Here is a 24,925-nt window from a genome sequence, read left to right on the forward strand (position 1 = left end):
GAGAGACTCTTAAAGAAATTTATCATCAGCTTCCCCTTTCTTTTCCTTTGTTATTCTTGGAAATCTCCTTGTGAAAGAATTATGAGTGTGTAGTCTGTTGTCTAGATAGACATAGATAGATGTGTATATGAATATACACATATGTATACACACAGACATACTACACTTGATACCTATGTAGAGAAGCAGATATAAATATGTATGCCTGCATACATATATATGTACAAATATTTTAAACCAAAACTGTCCTGACTCTCAGGGGTATATATACTATTCAGAGAGGACTGACACCTGTTGTATGAGGTCTTGCGGAGCCCTTTTCAGAGCTGCTCATCTGCCTTTGCTATCCTTTGGGTAGATTCACCCAAATCTTTACCTGTGGCTCCAATAAGTTGTAGCATGCACAGCACACATACCCTGATAAATCCATAGATGGGCTAAAACAGATTGAGGGTAACCGATAGGCCTCAAACCTATTATTGAATTAGGGGGATGTCTACCCCAAACATGTGAAGACTTCCCACAGCAGAATGGGCAGATGAGGACAATTGGTTCCAACAGCAACTGAAGCAGGCTCTGTGGAGCACTTAGAGCTTAGTCAGACACTGAAGACACCAAGGTCATCCACTATATCCCGGACCATCACCAGTCCTCTTGAGTTTTGTCTTGCCACTGAAATTCGATGACTCTGGAAGATAGAGTGAAGTGGACAACTTAGTGCAATTCTGCCTCACATAAATCCAATTTATGCACAAGATATCACACTGTGATGCCACTGGTCCTCTTCGAAAACAAAGGTTTAAAACAATTCCCTCAAGTATACTACATACTCTCTCAATATGTAGCTAGATCAATAGATAGTTAGGTAGGTATAGATATAGACATAGACATGCAGATGTGTGTGTACACACACGCCAACATGCATAAACCAATGTATATATAAAATATATACATATGTTCTCTTGCAATTTATACATATATGTGTGTGTGTGTGTATATGTATGTATGTATACATATAGATCTGTGTGTACAGAGAGATAGATATCTCATATGATATGTTTGAGGGAGTGCTTAGAATTAGGATAGACCTGATTTCACGTGATGGCTCAAACACTTACTAGTTGTGTGATCTAGAGCAATTCAGTTGTCTTCTCTGAGACATAGTTTCTTTATATGTAAACTAGGATTAATAAAGATGCTTGCACTGCTTATTTTACCAGATGATTATGCAGAAGGTAAGTACATTGTAAACTTCATAGGGCTTTATAACTGAATTAGTCTCTTCAGTTGGTATTAAGAGGTAATGAAATGTTTCTTGCCTGGTTGCCCAAGAGCTCCATAAGGGACCCTACAACCCTGATACCTTTTTTCATAAAGAAAAAAAACTTGGGCTAGATAATCTGAATGTCATTTTGACCTACAAAAACAGTAGCACTGTAAGATTTTTTTTTTAATTTTTTGCTATTTTACCTATCAACTAACTCCTTTGATCCTGACAACAACCCTGAGAGGTGTGTGTTGTTATTATTTCCATTTTAGAGATAGGGAAAACACAGGCAAGATAAGTTAAGTGACTTACAGGTGTCAGACAGCTTGTAAGTATCTGAGGTATGATTTAAATCAAGGTTGATCCTGATTCCAAGTTTGTGTTATTATTCATTAGACCATATTGCCTCTTCCTCACATTTGGTGGGCAGAATCACAGTAAGATTCAGGTCAATCTAACCAAGCTTTAAGAAGTACCTCAAGGAAGCTATATCCGAAAAAGTGGACTGAGGGTCACTTTACAAAGCAGTAGCTGCTTTTGGGAAAGCACTAACATAAGGTGAGACTTCTTGTATCTTCTCTGTGACCCTTAAAGTAGAGTTCCTCAAGATAGTCTTTCAGTTGCTTTTTGAGCTTGCTGAGATACTCTGTTTCTACTGCCTATCCCCAGGTAAAGGAGTCTCCAGTTTCCAGTTTCTCCCAAACAGTGGTCTGATAGCTTCTGTGTTGTAAGACTGTACCCATGAGGACCACTGACTACTCCAACAGCGTAGCATCATAGATTTAGAATTGTGAGAATCTTAGAGGTCATCTAAGCTAACCCTCTTGTTTTACAGATGGGAAAAATGAGGCACAGAGAGGGAGCATGACTTATTTAACATCATTTAAAGGACAGATGATCAGAGAATTTTGTCACATTGACATGTCTATATTCCTAGGGAAGGCAAACAAAACCTACACAAAAAGGAAAGAACAGTCTATACAGACTCATCTGAAGGGACTGTGTCATCATGCCAGACAATCACATATACCAGGCTTTACTGTAGGCAGAGCTATGGATATCCTTGGCTCCACAACACTTAGGATGACTGCTGCCCTTCAGGTGGTGCTCTGTAGCTCTCCTGGCGTCCAGGTGATCAGTAGAGCTGCAATATTGATAAGAAACCCATTGAACTGGATATACGCCTTGTGATGTTGCCAATATGGCATTGGTATCCAAGGCATTAATTTCCTTTGGATTGGAACTCTTGGAATTCAGGGGAAGGTTATAGCAGAAGTTAAGTTAAGGGAATGTAATTAGCATAAAATTATCTGGTGTTATTTTGGCTTCCCTCTTTCCCTTGCCACACATTTTCCTCTATTATCACCTTGTATTTTAGAGTTTCTCCTGCTAATACAACAACTCATCTTGCTTCTTGTCTCTCTAACTCAAACTACCCTTAGATCAAAATGCCATAACTCTAATAAGAATTAACTGTAATCTAATTTTGGAATCTCATTTTGAAATTAGTAAAAAACAGGCAATATGATATTAGTGCACTGCACTTCCTCCCATAGGTTTTTTTTTTTTTGCTTTGTTTTAAGGTAGTGTTGACAAGGGTGTCAGAGGAATGAAAACTTTTAAGAATGTTATTCTTACCTGGGAATATGTATAAGAATAATAGCACTTCTTACTTTGTATTTATGTATCACTTTATACTTTTCTCATGTTTTGCTATATTCTTTTATATTGAATCAATAAAAGTTGTTCTTCATGATGCAATGCCTGTTGTACAAATAAGGAAACTCACTTTTGTTGTTGAGTTGTTTCATCCTGTCTGACTCTTTGTGTCTCCATTTGACGTTATCTTGACAAAGGTATTGAAGTGGTTTGCTGTGTCTTTCCCCAGCCCATTTTATAAATGAAGAAATAAAGCAAATAAGATTAAATTACTTGCCCAGATCATACAGCTAACGTTTGAGGTAAAATTTGAACTCAGATCCTCATGCAGAGCCAGGGTTCTATCCACTGTGCCACCTAGCTGCCCCTAAACTGAGGCACAGAGATGCATTAAAATGCCCAAAGATTACCCAGCTATCACTATGAATTAGTTTTCTCAAGGCTGTAAGCAATAGGAAATAGCATATTGACCAGAGTTCTGGATTTGGAGTCAGGGATTTGGGTTTGAATTCTGCTTTCTAGTTATATGATCCAAGGAAGTGTCTTAAATTCTCTGAATCTTAAATTACTCATCATTTCCATGGGAACTAATTAAACCTATTTATTTAACTTGAATAAAGGGTGCAAAGCAAATTTTAAGCTTTAAGGTATTATATAAATGTCAGCTGCTATTATTTTTTAATTCTTGACAATTGAAATTTTGCTGACAAACAGAATTTGAGGTAGAAGACCTAACTACTTTAGAAAAATATTTGAACATATGTGCAAGCCAGATAATAGATTAGATTTGTTCACACAGATAATTTTTCCCTCTTTGCTTTTCTTCTGAAATATTATGTTGCTAACTGATTTGAGGCCAATGGGCTATGTTTTTAAATTTTTATTTGCTTCATTTTCAATGTATCAACCAAATACATGAATGACATAAACTACACAATCCTTAAAAATTCTATGATAATTCACATTACTTATTAGAAATTCACATGCTATGTTTGGCATTTCCAATGGAACCTATGTTTCAATGGTAGATGATGCCATTTGTTCAAAATTATAGTCTTTATCATTTTCACACTCTTTCAATTTATTAATTTTGTCCAAAAAGCATGAATGAATTACTGTTGAATTTCTAGAGGTAGAAAAGTTGAAAGCATATGGGAGGAGAGTCCAGACATGAACTCACCTAAGGGATAATGACTGTCATTATAATCTTCAAATATTATTGAGAACCCACAGAGTATTTGGCATTATGTTAAATGCTCTAATTATAACTTTGGTCCCCTGTGGCTCCTGTTTTATTCCTATTCATTCCCCTTTTGGTAATTTTAAACTGGGCCACATGTACAGTGTGAAGAAGCCCTCTGGAAAAGTAAACATTGCCCTAAGTGCCCAGAAACTAAATGAAGTACCTTAACAGCAAACCTAATGAGGTTTAGACGGAAGGTTTAATATATACCCCATCCTTTCATTTCTGGCCCCCTTTTGTGGTTGGAGATGTATTTAGCTTTCATGCATCCTTGTTGTTCAGGCTTTGGGTGTTTTGTTTTGTTTTGGGGGAGAAATTGATGAGGGCTGTTGGAGACCCTCTGAGCTAATGGCTGTAAGAGAGATATTTTGAGGCTCTCAGCCAGTTATATTTGGGAGTAGAAAGTAGAGTGAGTACTATCTTGCCAAAGAGTAAGAAGAAAAAACTTTAAATGAGGATTACTGTTCCAGACTATTACAGGTCAGGTTGGTTTTGGAGTTGTTGTTTTTTAATTAGTAGGTTTCCAGAGAAGAACTGAAAAAAATGTAAGCTTCCTTCTATTACAAAGGATGGCTTACTATGTAGGGAAGGGGAAAGAGCTACATTCAGATCTGAAAGTGATATAAAAATGAAGATTTTTGGTATTTTTTAAATCAGTAAGCCTTTTAGAATTCTGTTTACAAGTCAAGTATAATTTCACTTTAAGGGCAGTGTGAAAGACTATAGACAATGATGCTATTGGAAATTGATGATGACCTATATATATATGGAATGTTACTCAAGCATATGAAATGAATTCCTACAACCTGGCATCTATTGACATGACATCCACTAATCTGCCTTCCCTGCCACTGTGATATGGTGTGGCCCTACCTTTTCAAGGCAGACGTATTAACTCTTCCAAAACCTATTATACCATTCAAGACATTTCAGCTTAAACATTCAAAATGGCATTGGTCTTCTAAGCTATCAAATATTCTAGACATTTTAGAAAGAAACTTCGATCTTTTGCATTTGTATTCAGGCATTAGTAATCATAGATAAAACAAAACAGTTAAAATTAAAACATTCGATGAAAACGACTGGACCATAAAAAGGCTGTAAGACTATCACTTTCTTCTGTGTTTTCCCACTGCCTGAGAAGGAACTAGTTACCAAGGAAACAGAAAGGTCAGGAACCAGTCAACTTATTGGCTCAGGATTAGGAAGGTGGATTCCCAGGACAGATCAGAAACTCAGGAATCCAGAGAAAATGAAGTGGAGAGGTTAGTGTTTACCTCCTTGGCACTAGACTGATTAAGATCTGAACGAAGTAGAAACTTGCTTCAAGGCTTTTCCTATACCTCTTCTTCCTTTGGGTCCTTAGTTCTCTGCTATCTATTTCATCAGCACAAGCCTGGCTTCCCTGGCAGTCTTATATCATAGATTTTGCTTAACCCACATATCCCACTTAAGACTGAACTGTCAGATATCTTATTTCCTCAAGGCCCTGTATTCTATTTTCTAATAATTGTCTCATTTTTATTCTTTATTTAATAGTATTTTATTTGTTAATTACATGTAAAAATTTTCAACATTCATTTTTTTTAAGATTTTGAGTTCCAAATTTTTCTTCCTTCCTTCCTTCCTTCCTTCCTTCCTTCCTTCCTTCCTTCCTTCCTTCCTTCCTTCCTTCCTTCCCTCCCTCACCACTCTCCAAGATGTCAAGCAATCTGACATAGGTTATGTATGTGCAATCATGTAAAACATATTTCCACATTAGTCATGTTGTGAAAGAAAAAATAGAAAAGGAAAAAACCATACACACACAAAGTGAAAATAGTATGCTTTGATCTGCATTCAGATGCCATCAGTTCTTTCTCTGGATGTGGATAGTATTTTCTATCATGAGCCTTTTGTAATTGTCTTGAATTGCTGAGAAGAGCTAATTCAATCATAGTTGATCATCACACAATGTTGCTGTTATTATGTACAATGCTCACTTCACTCAGCATCAGTTCATGTAAGTCTTTTCAGGTTTCTCTAAAATCTACCTGCTCATAATTTCTTATAGAACAATAGTATTCCATTACTTTCACATACCACAACTTGTTCAACTATTCCTCCAATGATGGGCATCCACTGTTTCCAATTCTTTGCTAATATAAAAAGAGCTGTTATAAATATTTTTGTACATATAGGTCCTTTTCACTTTTTTTATGATCTCTTTGGGAAACAGACCTAGTACTGATAATGCTGGCTGAAAGGGTATGCACAGTTTTGTAGCCCTTTGGGCGTAGTTCCAAATTGTTCTCCAGAATGGTTGGGTCAGTCTACAACTCCAGCAACAGTGCATTAGTGTCCCAATTTTCCCATCTTCTCCAACATTTATTCTTTTCCTTTTCTGTCATATTAGCCAATCTGAAAGGTGTGAGGTATAATATTTGTCTTATGAATGAAGTCACTATTAAATTATTTGAAACTTACTATCCAGGTTTATAATTTACTGTATAAATGTATAGTTTACAAAGCACTTGGCAAACAGTACCTCATTTTATCCTCACAAAAACTCTGTGAAGTAGATAGAACAGGTATCATTTCTCTAGTTTCCCAGTGAAGAAACTGATAGTCAGAAAAGTTAACAACAAGATATATCTCTTAGTATATAAAGGGTCTGTATTTATGGAGGATGCTTTGAGATGGCAATATAACCAGGTGGGCTAATTACCATAACTTTGCCCAGAGCCCTTAAAGTTAGGTGCATTCCTTCAACAGCAAAAATGACTGAGCTTGGCATCTAGTTAACAAGAAAAAAAAATATTTAAAATAAGAAGCAACCAGATGGCAGGAAATATTAATGACTTCCACGTGTGAGCCACTGTTGTAAGTATTTTTTTCTTCTGATCAGATAGATTTTATCTTAATTACTTCTACTATTTTCACATCAGCTTGGTCTGTTATAGTACAAATGATGAATCCTGTGAAATGGCCATGTGTATTCAGATTTGCAGTAGCTAAAGTTGTAATTATGTTAAAATATGGTCATTGGTTTTAGCCCATTGGAAATACCCAATGTGACTTCAAATAATTGTCCATTTCACAGGATCATTATTCACATTAATCAGTACCTAAATGTACAGACGTGATTCGAAGGGCATTTCTGAGATGCATGCCTTGTGGACCAAAATAAGTAGTCACAGCTCTGAAACTGGGGTGGGGAGGAGGAGAAGAGGCACACATATAAACACATACAATCATAAATAAAAGTTAGACTTTAAGCTGTTAGGCCAGTAGACATGAAAATGTCCATTTTGATATATTTTCCTGTACTCTTTAAGCTATACCTTTTAGGCAGACTGGCTCCTCCAACTGTTTAGGCTGGTCCTGTCCCTGCCTCTTGCCTGGGATCTAGAAAGTAAAGGGAAACCAGGTTGGAAGACAAGTGCAGAGAACAATATGAATTAACTCACTGAACCGTGAGAGATCAGTAATAGACTTTAGACCTAGAGAGGGTCTTAATATAAATTCTATATCTAAATTCCCATTTTACTAATAAGGAAACCGAAGCCAAGAAGAGCTAAATGTATTGCCGAAGATTTCATATCTAGTACAGCAATAGACCTGAGATTATAACTCCATTGATATTTTGACAATGTCCCCTGTCATGCAAAGGTATTTGAATAACCAGTCTCCTCCTTCCTTTCCAATATTGTTTATACTTTACATGTACTATACAATTCAGCAACACTTGCTGATCGGTAGTTCTGTAAACATTAGTCGCCATCTCCCATCTCTGTGCCTTTACATTGGTGGTCCACAATAACCAAGAATGCATACTCATCCCTGCTTCTTTATTTCTCTTGTCTCCTTCAAGACTCAATTCAAAGCCCACCTTCTGTAAGAGGATTTTCCTGGTTTCCCTCTGCTGCTAATGCCTCCCCATTTAGTTTATCTTTTCATCCACTTGTGTGTCTCTGTTACATGGCACCTAGCTATTTACATGTTGGCTTCCCCATTAGAATGCATACTTCTTGAGGAAAGGGACCTATTTGCCTTTCTTTATATCCCTAGCGTTTGGTCCATAGTGAGTGCTTAATAAACACTCAATAAATGTTTGTTGACCAATTGACTAAATGATTTTGTGGTTTGTTTGGTGCGGGCCTGTCACAAATTTTTTTTCAAAAATTATTCAGGTGCCAGTTTAATATGTGTACTTGGAGGAAAAACAATCAAGAGTTGATATGAGGGCAGCTAGGTGGCATAATGGATAGAGCACTGTCCCTGGAATCAGGAGGACCTAAGTTCAAATCTGGCCTCAGACACATAACACTCAGTAGCTGTGTGACTCTGGGGGAGTCACTTAACCCCAACTGCCTCATGAGAAAAAAAAAAGAAAAAAGTTGACCTGTGTATAATACTATCTCTGTGTATCCATTGTCTCATTTGAACTTGGAGGGAACAATTCGCATTGTACCTTGATCAGTATATGGGAGCCATTAAGGTGATCTTTGTAAATTAGAGCAGAATGGTTCTGTGAGAAAGATTTGAATTAATTCCTTATGTGTTTTCCAACATGAGCTTGTTTTCTTGCTTCAGTAAATTTATTCTATCCCAAATGAGAAAATCTATGTTTATATATTTTGGAAACAATATCGTAGAATGAAAAATAGTTGATGTTTTAAGAAAATGTGTACACATTTTACAATAAAATAGAACCCTGACTACTTAGAATTGCTCAATTATATCTCTTGTTTGTAATATGGTCCCACACCGTAGTCCCATAGGCAACATAAAACCTAAGTAAACACCTCACTGAAATTAAGAAGATGATATTCTTGGTAGCATAACACTTCAGTTATCTTCAGAATGTATTGTCTAAATGTTTCTTTAGAAAATAAGGGATAGTTTGTAAGCAAAGAAGTTGTTCCGCAAATGAAAAATATGGTATCTATCACTACTATGATTATTGGCAGTAGCAGTTCCCTGCCACCATCTTGCTCCATCATGGAAAGAATATACCAGAGCCATTAGGGAGTAGTAGTGTCCTCGTATGGATTATATTTTTAGGGAAAGTCTGTCTCAGATGTCCAGAAATTCTCGATGTAAGAAGGAAATGTATGTAAAAAGCAAAAGTAACCAAATCAGGATTACTAAGCATTCTCAGCTTCTGAGTTGATTGGTCTGTACCAATATTCATAGTAGTCCTAAAAGTCTGAAGTTGAATGTATAATTTATTCACTTTTTTAAAGGCAATTTTACTTAGCTTCATGTAATTCCTTCATGTTGTGGTACTCAAGAGGGGAGCTAGGTGACATAGTGGATAGAGTGCTGGGCCTGGCATCAAAAAGACTCATCTTCCTGAGTTCAAGTAGACACTTACTAGCTGTGTGACCCTGGACAAGTCATTTGACCTCATTTGCCTCAGTTTCCTCATCCGTAAAATGAGCTAAAGTAGGAAAGGGCGCTCCAGTATCTTTGCCAAGAAAACCCCAAATGGGACCATAAAGGGTTGAAGAAGACTGAAAAGACTGAAAAACTGAAATAGTACTCAGGAAAATGGTAGTAGGAGAAAAGCTCCTCCTCCTCCTAAATTACACCAGTGTTTTGTAGGTAATTGTGGGGATTAGAGAGTATCAGGGCAGAGTTTTCTTTTCTCTGGGTTCCCTTCTTTGATCTAAGGAAAAATGACATCTCATCTATTGTATTATAATAAGTAGACACAATCAGGGGGGATCAAAAAAGGAAATGTAGGTGAAATTGTCACTTTTATTTCAAAACACAATTCTGGTTTCTGTTGCTGTGTTTTTGAAGTTTCTCTCTTCCTCTGGCTCTCTCTGATACTCCCTTCTTCAGTTCACCTTTAGGACATGTGTAGAGCTCAAGGATACACACACACACACAACACAGACACACACACACACACACACACACAGACATATACATACATACATACATATATATATATACTATATAGCTCACCAACTATGATATGTTGAGAAATTCACATCTCTTTAGATTCAAAACTGGCCCACAATGGAATATAACCTTGAAAACCATACCCTTTGTGCCTTAATATTCACTAATGGTCTCCTCATATCCTCAGGCAATATAGTTTTCTCTCCAAGATCCTGTCTCCACTGGTCAAATTTGCACAATATTTTTATATCTTCTTTGGATCAGCAATTATCATTGCATAAGATTTGGACACTTTTACACAATGTTGCCTGTTCCTGGAGATCCTGGAACTCTGGCTCATTTTGCAGATTTCGGTAGTATAATAGTCCCACTATGAGAATCCTAGTGGGCCCAAGGCCCAATTGTAAAGCATCAGGAATTATAAAGGACAGGATCCCCCATTTGAAGTATGAATAAGAACTGCTACTTTTGTATTTGACTCATCCTTCCTCATTAGTCAAATAAAAGGAAATCGTTGTTTGAAGGGGGATTCTGTGCTCTGTGTGTGTGTGTGTATGTGTGTGTCTGGTTGCCACCAACTACCTCATGGCCTTTAGGTATATGCAAATGGAATATTTAGAAATTTAAACTTTTAGGTGGGGGTTCCTGTGTGGTGGAGAGTATGAATAAACCTTTAAAATTGAAAGCTCTCAGATAATCATTTTTATTACTTTACATGTTATAGGAATAAATATAATTACTTCTTTTATTTTCACATCATGGTTACAGCTAGGTCTCTAATAGTACAAATAAGGAATGCTATGAAGTGGTTGTGGGTATTTCGATTTTCTAATCATTTGTACCAATTATGGTTACAGATTCCCTTAAATTCTCTCATTACATTAAAGAATATTTCAGTACTTTTCTTTGGGATGAGACCTTTGCCTCTCTAAAGTATTACTGGTATTTTTAATCATGTATACAATTTTTTTTTATTGGCTGACTTTTCAAAATTAGGTATTTGATGTATGGAATTCAAAAAGAAGAAAAGTTAGCCATCTTTATTTTTTTTAAACACAACACATATCAGTATTTAGTTTGTAATTAACAACAATTATCATTCATTCAGTTAAGTGGCACACAGCAGCAGGTCAAGTATTAGCCATAAATCTTATGTGTGACAATTCTTGTTTTCAAGATTGTTAACTGTTGACACTTTTTCCCCTTTAATGACACTAATTGTGTGTTAACACCTTTGAGTTCCCTATTAATCTTGCTTACTGCCTGGGGCCTCTCTGAAAATTCAAACAAGACATCTGCCTCCCTGTAATTTGGAGAACCAGTGGGGGCTATACACTTTTGTTTAGGTTTTGCATTAATCTGAAGAATGAGTAGTACAATCAGGAATTGAGGAAATAGGTAAGAGGATAGGCAGAGATGCACTGGATACTCATAATGGTGCATGCATCTTCAGACATGCATAGTCAATGCATTGATTTGTTTTGCATCCCTAAAAAAGTCCTAGAAAAGAGAAAATGAAGTGTATCTTCTCCTTCAATACAGAAATGGTAAACTACTAGGACAGGCAGTGAGTGAGCAAGCATTTGTTAAATGTCAACCAGTGTGCTAGGTACAAAACATAAACACAAAAATAGGCCTTGCTCGAGTGTTTTGAGTCTTGTGGGGAGAGATAACATGTACATATATAGATATATTCTATAAGGAGATTTCAGGAGGAGTCAAAAACTTACATAGCAGATAGAGCTGAAGATGAGCCTTGGAAGAAAGTGGAGATTGAGAGACTCAGTTTTCTTATCTGTTAGTACAGAGACAAATCGTTGTTATTCAGTCATAGTTGACTCTTCATGACCCTATTTGGGGTTTTCTTGGCAAAGATACTGGAGTGATTTACCATTTTCTTCTCCAGCTCATTTTATGAATGAGGAACTGAGACAAGGTTAAATGAGTTGCCTAGGGTCACACAGCTAGTAAGTATCTGACACCAGATTTGAACTCGGGAAGAGGAGACCCATGAGCTCAGGCCCTGTATTCTATTCACTGTACCACCTACCTGCCTAGAGACAAAAATAAGACAATCATGGGGAATACAGTGTGAAAAGGATATTGATTTCTTTTTAGGAAGGCACTTTATAAGATCTATTTTTCTTAAAAACTGGACTTATATAATTTCATTGGTATAGAGGTGACATCTCCAAACTTTGAACACATACCCCTCTTGGGGGGAAAAACCCTCTGAATATGTATGTCCTATTTGTATATATTTATTTATAAATCATATAAACACATTTATATAATAGCAATAATCATGTACATTATAAAACTTAAACATAAATTAAATAAGGATGAGGTAGAAATGAAATTATATTTATTACTAGAGTCAGCAGGGAGTCATTAGAGTTTATTGAGTAGAGAAATGACATGTTGGATTTGCACTTTTACAAAATCACTTTTACTTCTGGGAGGAGACTAGATCCATATAAGGAGGAAGTTGAACAGGGAAACCAAGTAGGAGATTATTACAGAAGTCTAGGGAAGAGGTGATAAGGCCTGAATTTGGGTGATGGTTGTGGAAGAGAGCATATGTAACGGGCTATAGAGATAGAACATTTTTGACAGCTTATTAGATACTGAGGAAAAGTAAGGAGTCAGATGTAACACAGTGGTTGTGAAAACCTGAGTGATTAGAAGGATGCTCTTGTATCCTGAACAGTAATAGCGCAGTTTGTAAGATGGATAGATTTAGGTAAAGGGGAATATAATGTAATGATATCTACAATCCATTTCACAATCGATTCATGCCCACTTATCCTTCTAGGCAGAATGAAGAGGGGGGAGATGGAGTTCCTACTCAATCATGAGGTGATGGGGGAGGCAGAGGTGTGAGGGAATGGGGGTAGAACTTTCCCATTAGCATTTGAGCTGTTGCTATAGAGGGAACAGTTAGTTTAGATTAGAGATTCTTAACCTAGGGCCGATGAGGTAGATCATAGATAGATAAATAGATGGATGGATGGATGGATAGATAGATAGATAGATAAACTATTTCAATAAAGCTTGTTTCCTTTGTAATCCTATTTTATGGATTTAAATGTATTATTCTGAGAAAAGGTCTTCACAACATTGCCAAAAGGTCCTTGATGCAAAATAGGCTAGGAGCCCTGGTTTAAGTGATAACTCCAGGCCCAGAAGCAGAGAAAGTTAGAAGCTTGCATAAGAAGGCAGGGGGCAGACTGAGGGAATAGGGGAGGTTAAGGGATTGGTCTTGGAGATAAGCCCCACTGATTGTTTGATCTCACACCTCTTAGGATCAGGCCCTAAGGTACCTATAGATAATTGATATAGAGAATTCTTGGTAAGGAAACTCTCTACCAATGTGGTCCTGTATCTTCTCTGCAACTTATTAGTCTTAGAGAAATGCTTGGGACACTGAGAGGTTCAGTAATTTGTCCAGGGTCACAGGATAGACAGTATAGGTCAGAGGTGGTGCTCGTCCTCAGCTCTGCACCCACAATGCCATACTACTTCAGCACTTTATAAATATGAGAGGGCTGTATTTATGTAAGTTGTTGCTATTACTACCAAGCTGGAAAGGCTTCAAGGATGGGACCATTGACAGACTGTCTGTTATGACTGCTGCCATAGCAGAAAAAAACCTAGTCAGGATTAGAGGCTCATCACCAGCCAAGCTGACCACCAAGTCTTGATTTTTTTTCTGTAGCAATTCATGAAGGTTGTCTTGTATTTAATTACTTTTTAATTTTTATTTTCTTTATATTTGTTCTATATACACACACACACACACATACACATGATATATATGTATATATATATTCATATATCATTTCTGTGTATGTATATGTATACAGTAATGTTTACTTATAGATATTAATTTATCTATTTATCTTAGCTATAATAGAATGTATCTATATATATTATTTATCTAGATATGAAATATATAATTTATAATATGTGCATTATAATTTATGTATAGATAAATATATACTATGTACATACACACACACATATACAGGACAAATGTTCTGCAAATGTAAGCATTGTTGTCTCCCTCATTGGAATGCAAACTGCTTGCAAGTAGGGATTATTTCATTCATTATATTTGTGTCCTCTGAACTTATCATATACCTAGAATATAGTGAGAGGCAGCTAGATGGCTCAATGGATAGAGTGATGTGCCTGGAGTCAGGAAGACATGAATTCAAATCTAGCCTCAGACACTTATTAGCTATGTGACCCTGGGCAAGTCACTTAACCTCTGTTTGCTTTAATCTACTGGAGAAGGAAATGGCAGACTACTCCAGTATCTTTGCCAAGAAAACCCCATGGACAGTAATGGTGTGCCATGATCCACGGGGTCACGAAGAGTCGGACACAACTGAACAACAACAACAAATAATATAGTGTGTGGTGGAGAAGGAAATAGCAAAACATTCCAGTATCTTTTGCCAAGAAACCACATGGACAGTATTAGCATGCTATAGCCCACTGGGTCACAAAGAGTCAGACGTGACTGAACAACTGAACAGTAGCAACATAACAGAAGATAGTGCGTGCTTAATAAATGCTGTTTTGATTGATACCAAGGCCCAGAGCGGGGCTGTGGAACCTGCAGCCTCGAGCCCACGCGTGACCCTCTAGGTCCTCAAGTGTTGCCCTTTGACTGAGTCCAAGTTTTACAGAGCAAATCCTTTAATTAAGGGACTTGTTCTGTAAAATTTAGAATCAGTCTAAAGGCCGCACCCAAGGACCCGGAAGGCCATATGTGGCCTCAAGGTCGCAGATTCCCCAACCCTGAGTAAGGAATGAAATGTATTAATGAAAAAGTATATATTAAATGCTTATGAGTTGCAAAGCATGGGTTGCATTCTTTGCTGGTGAAGAGTTCCATGCCAATCCAATCACAGAATTTTTCTTTCAAATAAAAGATATGTGATTCCTTTGCAATAAAAACAAAACAAATGAATCTTAGGAGATAATTAAAAGATAGAAAATACTGAAGAGTTGCCTTCTGTTGAGGGAGGGGAACAATACAGCATACACAGAGATAAATACATGCAAAGTCATTTGAGGAGGAAGAGAACACTAACAATGGAGGACATAGGAAAAAGCTTCACAGAGACATGTTGAGCCTGTATGAGAGTCTCTTAGGATATTCTTCCAAATATTGTAGTTATATACATATCCTTTTTCCCTTAAGCAATTTGATAGGAAGGTGTAGGTGACATTCTTATATTCCTATTGCTTAGCCCAATGTTTTGCATATGTATTGTGTTTAATATTCATCTACAGGAATTAAATTCCATTGCCCAAGATCAAACAATTGGTAAGTGGCCAAGACTTGATTAGCTCTATGGCCTTTTGACTGATTCATTTTTCTTTCTACTGTACCTTGTATGCTGAGTAATATATGACATGAGTAAGAAGTAACTGGTGTTAAAGGTTATTGTGCCTTAGTGCTCTCGCGAAATAGTACGATTTGGGGTGATGGTGGAGAAAAGGAAAGGGGAAGACATCAGAAATTTTGAGAAGCAACTGAAAGTTCTCACATTCTGGGAGGAAGGATACATGGTATAATTGATAGAGAGCCAACCTGGGAATCTGGCTTCAAGTTCTGGCTTGACGTATACTATCTGTGTTCCCCTGAGCAAGTTACTCAAATTCTTGGTGCCTTTGTCAACTCCCTAAGACCATGAGTTCCAGAGCAAGCATACTTGAATTGAGGGAGGAAGTTTCCTCACTGGTAGTTCCCTATGCTAAGTGAAAAAAAAATCATTTTTTAAAATGAACCACTGAAAAATAGTATAATGAGTGAACCATTCAAAAGCAGTATCCTGAGGAGTAAAAAAAAAATGTCAAGTCTATTTCAGTAATTCTCTACTTTGATCTTACTCACTTACCTGTAAACATTTGTTCATAATCATGCCCTCTTTTAATGTATCTAAGAGAACTATAAGTTATGGTCTCCAGGGAAGTAATAATGTAATATTTTATAATTTTAGGGAACCTATGGTGTTTCTTTGGGATGTGGAGATTCTGTACTTTGGCCTCTTCCATTTTTCTTCACATTGGGCTTTAAGAAAAAAATACGGTTGAAGGAATGATGTGCAAATAAAAACAAAAACAAACATTTTTATTACTGCGACATTTTAAAATTGTCTATGGGAATATGATTTTTCATTTAAAGAATGTATGATGAGACTTAAAGTGCCTAGGACCCAGCACAACAAATTAGCTGCTAGCATTTAAAAGACAGCAGAATTGGCATTTTGGACTATGCACTCATAGGTTGTTAAGTGCGGAAAAAATGATACGCAAGCAAAAGATGTTTCTAGGGCATAATTTGTTCATCACCAGTTGTTACAAGAAGTGATGATTAAGAAGAACACATGGTTAAGGAGAAACCACACATGAGAGCTTTGAAACCCATAGCATTCAAACCATGAGGTCAGCTTAACAGAAGTCACACATATAAAAGAATAAGGGTCATGCTCACAAAATGAATAATTCGAATACACTAATTGAATAAAAGAATTCATTGTCATTGTTGTTTGTGGAGGAGCACAAGCAGCTGTGGGTCTTATCTAGAATTTGTTATTGGTAGAAGTCTTTTAAAAAAACCATCATTTTTCATCACCTTACATACACTAGTAGGATGTCAGGATTATTTCACCCCAAAGTGCAAAGGTGTCTTAGTGTTCAATTTAGTTTGATATTCTGTGGCTTACTATATTTTAATCTCTTTTATAATTAGACTATCATAGCAAGCACAGAACATGTAAATATTTTCTGACATTTAGGTTTAGGACTGTTTTAGCCATTAAATCAACACAGAAATGCTATGATGTTTTGTGCGTGTATTTATATGTATGTGTTTCTATATGTATATACACTCATATAGACATATATGCACACATCTATTCATACGTACATAAAATTGTCAGAAAGGTTTTAGGAAGCCTCTTAATCCTAACACCAGTGTTGAGGTGTAGCTGTCTTACTCCATTTTACCCAAGGGGCACATTTGAATACTTGTGAACACATTAAAAAATAAAAACATCAAAGTTTTACCTAAGCAAAACCCCATTTCGAGAAAGAAGTAGGTGTAAATTCAGCACTTGAGTTGTCTCTAAACAAAGCAGAGTCTCCTCCTCCCTGTCCTCCCTCTGATACTTTTCTAAGCTCCCCCATCTTTCTCCTTTGTCTAAGTTAAGATTACTGGAAAATAGGCTAAAGAGATGTGTTAGCTTGAATCTGACTCATAGTCTACCAGGTGATGTGATAATCAATCAGTAAACATAAAGTGCCTATTATGCAATATAAACACTTCATGAAAATGTCACAAGACATCATAAATAAGACAAAGATAGGAACAGGGATAACAAAAAAACCAAGTGAATTGGGACCTGGACATAGACTTCAACCCCTGTATGCTAGCTATTTCCTTTATTGGATTGTAATAAATCAACGAGTTATACAGCAAGCATTTATTAAGGCCCAGGTACTGTGCTAGTGACAGGGACAGTTTTAGGGGATAAAAAGTCAAAAGTGAAATAATGCCTGCCCTTATGAAGTTTAAAATGTGTGTGATAAAGACAGCATGTACTTATATAATTATATTCAAAATGAATACAAGAACATTTTATGAGGAGTGCTCTAGCATCTGAGAAGGTACGGAAAGAAGGCTTCATGTAAAAGTTGTCACCTAAGTCCGGCTTTAAAGGAAACTAGGGATGCTAAGAGGTAGAGATGAGAAGGAAGTGCATTCCTGGCATAGGGAATGCAGAGGCCCTGGAAATTCAAGATGGAGGGCTGCCCATGAGGTGAGGCATGGTAAAAAGGCCAGTTCATTTGGACCCTAGTGTATACGAAGAGGAATAATGAGTAGTAAGATGCTGAATGTAGCTGCTGACCTTGCCTGATCCAGAGCTATGAATTGCCTGAGGGTAGAAAAAACCATTTAAAAGAGGACTATGGAAACCAGTTGAGAGAGAGAGAGAGAGAGAGAGAGAGAGAGAGAGAGAGAGAGAGAGAGAGAAAGGAGCCTGATGTTCTGACCACTCCCTTCCAAACCTCACCAAGCCTTTTTTATGGATTTTTGGTTGTTATGCAAAACAACTTATGTAAGTGATTCCTGAGGCACTGCCTTCCCAAAGACTCCCTCTTTGGAGTGAAACAAGGCCGTGTGCTTGCTCCCATGTTTTTTAGTGTTATGTTTTTGACCATGTTGTCAAATGCTTTCAAAGAGGATGAACATGACATCAAGGTCAGCTATGCACTGATGGTAAATTCTTCAACTTGAAAAGGCTATAAGCCAAGACCAAAGTGGAGAGAGTATCGTTGCATGATTTTCTGTTTGCAGATGTTTGCGCACTCAATGCAGCATCTGAAGCTGAGATGCAATTAAATATGGATCGATTCTCTTCTGCCTGTGCTAATTTTGGCCTAACAATTAACACTAAGAAAACATAGGTGCTCCATCAGCCACCACCATACCATCCATATGTGGAACCAAATGGAGAAGTTTTGAATGCTGTGGATCAGTTCACTCAACTTGGTAGTATACTTTCCAGGGATGTACACATTTATAATGAGGTTGATACATGCATTGCCAGAGCTAGGTCAGTGTTTGGGAGACTCCAAGGGAAAGTATGGGAGAGAAGAGGTATAAGACTACCAAACTGAAGGTCTACAGAGCCATTGTACTGACCTCATTGTTGTATGCCTGTGAAACCTGGATAGTATGGTAGCGCCATGCCAGGAAACTGAATTGCTTCCATTTGAATTGTCTGGGGAAGATTCTGAAGTTCACCTGGCAGGATACGATACCAGATACTGAACTAACCCTACCAAGCATTCAAAGTCTGCTTCAGAGAGCTCAACTCGAATGGTTTGGCCATGTTGTTGGAAAGCAAAAAGTCCACTTCCCAAAAAAAGATTATTTTTTGGAGAACTCACCCAGGGCAAACATTCACATGGTGGTCAGAAGAAGCAATACAAGGACACTCTCAAGGTCTTTCTTAAGAACTTTGGAATTGATTGTGTGACATGAGAGACACTGGCACAGGACCGGACCTCTCAGCATGGCATGCCCATATCAGAAAAGGTGCTGTGCTCTATGAGCGAAGCAGAATTGAAATAGCTCAAGAGAAACACAAGATACACAAGCTTAGAGAATCCACCCCAAAGGTTCACATGGACTATTTCTGCCTGACCTGTGGTAGACATTCCGAGCTCTTGTTGGTCTGATCAGCCACAGTTGGACACATTAAAACTTAACTCTAGCGGAATGAGGTCATTTTGGTCTTTTTAGAAAACAGACAACAACCAATCTTTCCCTCTCTGTTCTTCTTGGACATTGTTGTACCCTAGTGCTGTGTAGTGATCCCAAGTGGCAATTCTCTTGCCTCAATTAAAAGACCCAAATTTTTGCTGTTGTGGCGGTCTTCTTTATTTCAAGTTGACAAAGATTAGAACGAGGCATTGGGGCAAAGTTGCAAAGGGCTTTATAAATAAAAGAGCTTATATTTGATCCTAGAGGTTATAGGCAGCCGATAAAGTTTATTGATAAGAAGAATGATATGGTCAGGACCTACAGACTAGGAAGGAAGGAAATAAAGGAAGAAGAAAGGAAGGAAGAAAAGAGGGGAAGGAGGGAGGGATGGAAAAAGGAAGTAAGAAGACTGAATTGATGTTGTATCATTTTCTTATTGATTCTACTTACAAGTAATTGCTTTTGTCCTGTAACTGCTTAAGATAAGTCATGGCTCTTTATATCTGAACTTAGTTTAGAGAGTCAGCTGTTGTATAATGGGTTAAGTTTAAAAATCCAGATCTCCAAGTAATCACTGATCCATTCTTGTCTCAAGGAATTTACTTGACCTTGGGGGATTCCTGTGAACACAAGGCAGTCAGATGTAATATCTTTACACCACCAGACTATCCTTTGCTGTCCAAAAGTTTTGGCTGCTATCTCACACGTGGACTCAAACAATAGTACTTCTTAGTGGGGGGATGGAGGGAGGGAGGAGGGGATTATTGCAAGCCCTCATTGCCAGACTTCCAAGCAATATTTTTCCCTGTGCCTCAGCTCCTTAACCAGTCATGTTGACCTCTGTCCCATGATGTCATCTATTCTGTTCTGTTCTTTGTTCTGTACTCCCCAAAACCTATGAAAAGGGTGCTATCCTTTTGCTTGGAGCCTTTGGCATAAATTGAGGAAAGCCATTGATCCATTTATTGACAGGTAGCATGCCCCTGCTAATAAATGTTATCGTACATGGAGAATTGCCTCAATTTATCCTTTTTATTAACTTTTACCTGTGACAGAAGGAGGGAAAGAAAGAAGGAAGGTAATGGGAGAACCAATCTGAATGAACCTGTAGTGGTGACTGTGTGAATGAAAAGAGAGAAAAGATATAAGATGGTAGGTAGGTAGAACTGACAAGATTTAGCAAATGAATTAGTATTTGGAGAGAGTGAAGAAACAAAGATGATGCTGAGGTTGACAACCTGAGTAGGATAGTTGTGTTTTGTGCTTCATGCCAAATTATCAAATTACATCAGAGGTACAGTTCAGATGCTATTCAGACCTGATCTAATAGAAGTCAGAGGAAGAGGGGGAAAAAAAACAACTATTGTATAGTTGAAATGAATAAAGCTTATTCCAAAGCAAATACTTGCATCTTCCACACAATACTATCCTACAGCTCCAGTTAATTAGTCTAACAGCAGCAGCAACAAAACACTTATTGTGATAAACAGCTGCGGGAATAGAGAATTCAGTATAGGCTATTCAAGGGTAAAGTGGCTTACTCTCTCACATTCCTCATGTAAAACAAAGTGTTGTCAGATAGGACTAGATTGATCTTGAGAAAATTTTTTCTCTTTTGGGAGTGGAGAGACCATCTCTACTCTGGTCCTACCTCCTCCTTCTCCCTAGTATCCCTTCTTTCTGACCTTTTCTAGAACTTTCAGTTCCCCAGTATCAGTTCATCAGGGGATGAGAAATCTATCAGATGTGCCTGAACAAGCCCAAACATTTCTTGGCTGATGCTATTTCCCTGCTTCAGAAATTTGGCTTGTTTGGAGGTGACAAAGAATTGGATAGAACCTGGGTGCTCTAAGTTCATAGGTTACCTTTCAATGAACTCTTGCTGAGATTTGTCCTTCCTGCTGATAGAGTCTGAGGACCACTGAACCTGAGATCCAATGACCTCCATTTCTGAAGACCAAGACTGAGTTATATCATTCACAAGACTCAGTGGCATCCTGTACCCTCTTACCCTTCTTTTGTCCCTTTTCCCAATTTCTCCATCCTCTGGGTGTCTCATGCTAGGTCTTATTCCTTCCTGACTGTGAGTTAAAATGTACCATAATAAGCCTAGTGCTCTGAGCATTATTGGCATGTCTGACTCTTGCAAAAGCTGCCTTTAAGTCTTCAAATGGTGATTGAAGTCTCAGACTAGTGAAGTCACTGAAGAGTTTGGGGGTTATAATCCTATATCTTTTATTATTGAGTAAAAAGGAAACACAGAGGAGGAGCAAGTATTTCACTTATTGCAAAGTATGGAGCATATTCCACGTTACCCACTTCAACTGCAACAAGAGAGTAAAATCTAATTAAAGTATTTTAATTTTATTTTTTCAAAAGGAAACAAAATGTGAACACAATCATGAAAAAAAAAGAATTATCTGTACATTTTTCTTCCTTATAATCTTAACACCCCCTGATTTTTTCATCCTATGAGTCAACCCATAATTTATTTACGTGAAAAATCCACACATCTATTAAAGAAAATCAGGGACAGTCAAATTTATGTCCATCAAATCATCACCTGTTAGGATTAAGGCATAGACTGGAAACTTGTCTATTAAATTTATGAATGCCATTAAAACTGGTAGGGATAGAAACTCAGTAACCACAAATATCTCAACACCCTGCTATGATAGGACAAATGTAATAAAGTGAATTTTAACAGGGATAAATCTAAAATACTACATTGGATTAAAGACAAAATCAAGCGTGTATGCAAAAACCTCTGGAAGTATGACTGGAAAGCAATTCATGTGGAAAAGACCTGAGAGTTTCAATGAGTTACATATGTCAGTAGTGGGACATGGTGATTGAGTGGCAAAAAAAGAACTTTCTTAGAAAGAATGGAATAAATGGGAGGGCAGGATAGGATTAAGGGAAATAGAGTTAGTTTTTCACAACATGTCTACTATGGAAGTGTTTTGTGTAACTGCACATGTACAACCTATATTGAGTTGCTTGACTTTTTAATGAGGGTGTGTGGGGAGGGAAGAAGAGAGAAAATGTGAAACCTAAAGTTTTAAAAACATATGTTTAAAAAAATGTTTTCACATGCTACTGGGAAATAAGAAATACAGTCAATGGGATACAGAAGTCTATCCTACCCTACGGGAAAATAGAAGGGGAAGGGGATAAGAGAAGCGGGGAGAGATAGAAGAGAGGACAGACTAGGGGAAGGGATATTCAGAATGCATGCCATCTTGGAGTGGAGGGAGGGGTGAGACGGGGTGAAAATTTGGAACTCAAAAACTTGTGGAAGTGAATGTTGAAAACTAAAAAATAAATAAATTTATATTTAAAAAAAAAAAAAGAACTTTCTTTGTCCTGCAGGACAAGGGAGGTAGTTGTCCTGCTGTATTTTATCCCAGTAGGACCACATCTGTAATACTGTGTTCATTTCTGAGCATTGAATTTTAGAAGGGACAATTACAAGCTGGAACCTGTCCAGGTTATAGTGACCAAAGTGGGAAGAAGACTGAAAATTATGCCAAATGAGAATTGATTTTACGAAATGGCTTCATTTAGCCTAGAAAAGAGAATACTCAGGAGACTAATGATCTTTGAGTATTTGAAGGAAAGTTAGATTTGCTTTGGTTTTACCCCAAGGGACTGAACATGGAGCAACGGGTAAAGTTTGCAGAGAGGCAGATTTAGGTTCAATGTAAGGGAAAGCTTACTAGGAAATAAAATTGTCCAAAAGTGAAAATGGCTTGTTCAGTAAGCAATGACAGTCTCATCACTAGAGAGGCAAGTGGCTGACTGATGAAGTAAAATATTTCAGAAATATTTTAAAGAAGTTTCCTACTGCAATAGGAGCTATATTAGATGACCTCTGATGTCTCTCTTATATCTTAGAATCCGTGATTGATCACAGGAAGTAAAAATGTTGTCAGAATCCCAAGTTTTACCTCGACAAGTGGACTGTTACAATATCACAAGGAGAAGTCTTCTAGAATTAATTGCCACCTTCCATTTACAATTTTTCTGTTCCTTTTTAACATTCTTTTTCTCAAAAAACATATCATTCCTATGTATTCTTTTCTGCTCTGTTTTGTTTTAATTTTCATTTTTCCAAGCAATAGTAATTTAGTGCATTGATTTCTTCTTCTGAAGTCTGCCTTTTGTAGAGTCATAGGACTTTAGAGAGAGAAGGGCCCTTAGAAATTGTGTAGTCCAACCCACACTTTTTCTTACTGTGAAAATGAAAGCTCAAAAAAATTAGCCAATTTCCATAATGTCATATCATTATGTAGTAGTAGAGCCAGAACTCCCTATCCAGGGTAAAATCCACTATACCATGGTGGTTTCTGTGATCGACATAGGGACCAAATCAAGTTGGATTTTCCCAAATTATGTTGCATTCACTATAACCACTAACTCCACTCATAGACCATGCTTTGAAATCAGCAATGCCAAGAGAATATGTCAGCCTGCAAAAGCAGCAAAAAAGGTTGAGGCAAATTGTAGTTATGTACTGGGTATGATACAACCTCTTCTGAGTTGGGGTCTTAAGTAACTGAAAGTGATCAAAATCTCCATTCAAATCCACTAAGGGAATCTGGCTCAAAAATAATTCTTAGTCTTAAAAAGGGTTTATGTTCTGAATTACCAAAATCCTGCATTTTTTCATTGGAGTTTTCCGTAAATGCACTACTGCAGTGTCTCCATATCCCCTTTTTGAGAGTTTACAAAAGAACTTGAAGAAACATAGGTGTGAAGTCTTAGAAGAAATGAGCTCCCAAAATCCAACTCATATTTTGTAAACTGGATAGGGCTTCTATGTGTAAATAAAAAACAGGCAGTTTTTAAAAGATATATAATAACAATAAGCACATGTTTGGTGCCATTTCTTAAAGGAGCAAATTTGTAGGCTTGAACATGTTAAAAGATCAAAGAAGGCTGAAAATTCTTATTGAATTTAACCTGCATGATAAAAAGCTGCTTTGATCTGGAATCATGCTTCAAACGCTTGACTGAAGCATTTGAAATGTAGCTCTGGGTTTCCAAACTACGAAGATCACAATAACCCAGAACTGTTATTGCAATAAAACCTCTCTTCTTGTAATGAACCTTGAGCATAATTTAGTTGGGCAGCTGTCTCCATTCCTTTTCAGTAGATCCTTAAAAACACTAAATATAGTACTTTAGGGCATGTCTACACTAACCTTCCAAATAGCACAGTGAAAATGCTATGCTGTTGAAAACATTTCCATCTGTTATTTATTTTTAATGCTGAAAGGAGAGAATCTGCTGGAATTCTCTAGCTTGCTATAAAGCACCACTTTTATAAATATAGTATGTTGCTGGACATGTAAAGACACAGCCTTAAGATTTGGTTTCTAGACACTTCATTGCTTGTTGTAGTTCTCCACAGGCAAAACTGTGGTCAAACATTTGCTTTACTGAGAGTGGTTGATGGTATTAACTATGATCTGCTTCCTCTCTGAAGACCTGAGCAAGTCAAGGCTTCAAAGCAATTCATATGTATTTCTCATTTCTCTACTTCTTAAACCTGGGAGAGTATTTGCAC

General features: G+C 37.2%; 1 protein-coding gene across 4 annotated transcripts in view; it reads left to right on the forward strand.

Annotated features, from left to right (window-relative positions):
• The window catches only part of ARHGAP6 (Rho GTPase activating protein 6), a 672,203-nt gene that overhangs the window by 554,590 nt on the left and 92,688 nt on the right, over positions 1–24,925 (forward strand). The gene's annotated exons all lie outside the window — the stretch shown is intronic.

The sequence above is a fragment of the Phascolarctos cinereus genome, unplaced genomic scaffold (assembly GCF_003287225.1).
Source record: "Phascolarctos cinereus isolate Bilbo 61053 unplaced genomic scaffold, phaCin_HiC Scaffold_726;HRSCAF=1367, whole genome shotgun sequence".
NCBI lineage: Eukaryota > Metazoa > Chordata > Mammalia > Diprotodontia > Phascolarctidae > Phascolarctos > Phascolarctos cinereus.